The sequence below is a fragment of the Schistocerca nitens genome, chromosome 3 (assembly GCF_023898315.1).
Source record: "Schistocerca nitens isolate TAMUIC-IGC-003100 chromosome 3, iqSchNite1.1, whole genome shotgun sequence".
NCBI lineage: Eukaryota > Metazoa > Arthropoda > Insecta > Orthoptera > Acrididae > Schistocerca > Schistocerca nitens.
In genome coordinates this window covers 612,429,091-612,432,889 of record NC_064616.1, presented here as the reverse complement: position 1 = coordinate 612,432,889, position 3,799 = coordinate 612,429,091, and positions in this window count along the sequence as shown.

The window sequence follows — 3,799 nt, the reverse complement described above, 5'->3', positions numbered from 1 at the left end:
CGTTTTTCGTTGCGACGGAATCTTTTCACGAAATTGCGATCACCAACTTTCTCCTCCGAAAGCGAAAATATTTTGTTGACACCGACCTACGTAGGGAGAAACGATCACCACGATAAAATAAGGGAAATCAGAGCTCGTCCGGAAAGATATAGATGTTGGTTCTTTCCGCGCGGTATACGAGATTGGAATAATAGAGAATCGTGAAGGTTGTTCGATGAACCCTCTGCCAGGCACTTACATGTGATTCGCAGAGTATCCATGTAGATGTAGATGTAGATTCTTAAGAGTCAGGATTTGGAGACAAATCAGTAAACATTACTTTTCCCTGTGCTATTTTCGTACATAACCTCCACCACCTTACGCTAGCGTTGTGTCAGAGCATGTATTCCCCGTTGTAAAATCTCGAAGAAATGCTCCCAGATATCGTCATCTGTAACTATCCGTTGCAGAAAGGAATCTGCAGTGGCCTCAAACTGCTCCAACAGTTCAGACGAAATGGTTTTCTTTTAGTGTGTTGTCTGTTGTGAATATTCGTGGAATTCGTCTTGAGCTCACTTTTGGGTATCCAAAAGTCTCGATCATTACATACGCACTTTCAATGCTCGCTGATAGCTGAGGAGCCAATTATTGAGTCTTGATGTGCCAGTGTGCACGAATAATGGCATCCGTTCGATTTACAATATCGGAAGCAGTGGCTGTGACAAGACGGCCCTAACGTGGTCGATCAAAGAGCTCAGTTTCCTCACTTGCTAACGCTTTAGCCCTCTTTATACCTCACGCAGCTGAACTCTCAACTGTATCACTACCAGACACGGGACATAAGCGTTTGTACATGTTCAGCGCGGTTTATTTCTCTGCAATCAAGAATTCAACTATGGAACGTTTCTTGCAACGCGTGTCTTGCGCAGACGTCATTTTGATAGTTCACTACGATGTTACCATGTGTTATAATTGTTGAAAACTTTTTACATGTGCAGAAAAACACCAAAATCGAAGTACATGAGAGGACGTTTGCCTATAAGGGTGTACATTAATAAAACTGATAAACTGCAGCGACGGATTCCTGACTGGAAATGGGGGAAAATAGGCCGTATGAAAATGTGTCCAGAAATGGACAGTTTGCGTGCATCGACAACAAATCGTCGCGGAACACAGTACAGAGCTGCATCGCATTCACGCCACAACAGATGTTCAAAGTGGCCTTCCAGGGATTGCAGGTGATAGGGATAGCAGCGGCTGTCATGCAGGGTACACTAATCGTACATTAACTTACACCATGTTGGCGGGGCACTCGCCTGGAGCTTGTGTTAGAGTTCGTCTCAATATCCTGTAGAACCTGGCCTTCTAAACACCAGACGTACGCCGGACGGGGTGGCCGAGCGGTTCTAGGCGCTACAGTCTGGAACCGCGCGACCGCTACGATCGCCGGTTCGAATCCTGCCTCGGGCATGGATGTGTGTGATGTCCTTACGTTAGTTAGGTTTAAGTAGTTCTATGTTCTAGGGGACTGATGACCTCAGCAGTTCAGTCCCATAGTGCTCAGAGCTATTTGAACCATTTTGAACCTGACGTACGCACAGTCCGCCGCCTCTCTGCACGTTCGTCTGTCTGAAAGGACCCATGATCACACAGTCGCCCAAAAAGGGCTTGAAATGTTGTGTGGTGTGGTTGGTGTCTGTGAGGTCCTTTTGGTATAGCCGTCCTGCCTTTCTACCACTTTCATCTGATTGGCCGTTCAAAAACACCATCTCGTCTTGTTTCAGACATGAATACCGGACCATTCTGCTGCTTACAGTACGCAGCGGCAATGACACAGACTGCACTAACAACACGATACGTGGTCAGAAGAACGTTCATTCGTGGCAACGATGCATTTTTGGGCACGTGTTAATAGGACGATTTCTCCTACATTTCGGGTCAGAAATCCGTCCCTGCAGGTTGAACGTTTTATTAATGTCCACCCTATATTTGTTAACGACTATAAAAAAGTGGGGCATTGTTTATTGTATGATTTTCGTAAAAGAATATTTCCTCTCTGTTTTCCATAAAAAGTGATTAGTGGATAGAACTGCTCGGCTACAATTGGCAGCCCATCGTCATGGGGTCGGTAGTTAATAATGTACGAGTGTTAGCCAATGATTGCAAAATTTATAGACAGTGAGTACGGGAAGCAGTTGAGATCTCTAAAAAGCAGTATAATTTCAGTAGAGATTACATCTGTAGGCTTCCGGTCTCACAGCTACGTACTATAAAGAAGTTACTATCCAGCCAATGGCTCGAGGAACATAAACAACTATCAGGAAGCCATCTCGAAGATGTTGTTGTTGTTGTGGTCTTCAGTCCTGAAACTGGTTTAATGCAGCTCTCCATGCTACTCTATCCCGTGCGAGCTTCTTCATCTCCCAGTACCTACTGCAGCCTACATCCTTCTGAATCTGCTTTGTGTATTCAAATGGTTCAAATGGCTCTGAGCACTATGGGACTCAACTGCTGAGGTCATTAGTCCCCTAGAACTTAGAACTAGTTAAACCTAACTAACCTAAGGACATCACAAACAACCATGCCCGAGGCAGGATTCGAACCTGCGACCGTAGCGGTCTCGCGGTTCCAGACTGCAGCACCTTTAACCGCACGGCCACTTCGGCCGGCCTTTGTGTATTCATCTCTTGGTCTCCCTCTACGATTTTTACCCTCCACCCTGCCCTCCAGTGCTAAATTGGTGATCCCTTGATGCCTCAGAACATGTCCTACCAACCGATCCCTTCTTCTAGTCAAGTTGTGCCACAAACTCCTCTTCTCCCCAATTCTGTTCAATACCTCCTCATTAGTTATGTGATCTACCCATCTAATCTTCAGCATTCTTCTGTAGCACCACATTTCGAAAGCTTCTATTCTCTTCTTGTCCAAGCTATTTATCGTCCATGCTACACTCCATACAAATACTTTCAGAAACGACTTCCTGACACTTAAATCAATACACGATGTTAACAAATTTCTCTTCTTCAGAAACGCTTTCATTGCCATTGCCAGTCTACATTTTATATCCTCTCTACTTCGACCATCATCAGTTATTTTGCTCCCCAAATAGCAAAACTCCTTTACTGCTTTAAGGCTCTCATTTACTAATCTAATTCCCTCAGCATCACCCGACTTAATTCGACTAAATTCCATTATCGTCGTTTTGCTTTTGTTGATGTTCATCTTATATCCTCCTTTCAAGACACTGTCCATTCCGCTGAACTGCTCTTCCAAGTCCTTTGCTGTCTCTGTCTCGATGATACGGCAACAAAAATATGTTGGTAACATTCCCCTCTCCTTCACAACCAGCTGTTCAGTACCTCCACAATGACGATAGCCCACCAGTGGCACTTCGAAGAATGTTACCCACTAGCTCCATATCTTCGAAAAAAGCGTGGGGAAATATTGTTTATTAAATGAACACGATACTGGTTGTCAAGAGTGTTCGAGCCACCCAGGAACACCAGTTTGATGATGAATACGACGTGGCTCAGTCATCCACAAAGTTTCACCTTCAAGTGTGAATACGTTTGCCGGCCGGGGTGGCCGAGCGGTTCTAGATGCTACAGTCTGGAACCGCGCGACCTCTACGGTCGCATGTTCAAATCCTACCTCGGGCATGGATGTCTGTGATTTCCTTAGGTTAGTTAGGTTTAAGTAGTTCTAAGTTCTAGGGGACTGATGACCTCAGAAGTTAAGTCCCATAGTGCTCAGAGCCATTTGAACCAATTTTGTGAACACGTTTCGGAGAGTGCACATCCTCTGTTTATAATTTGCGACG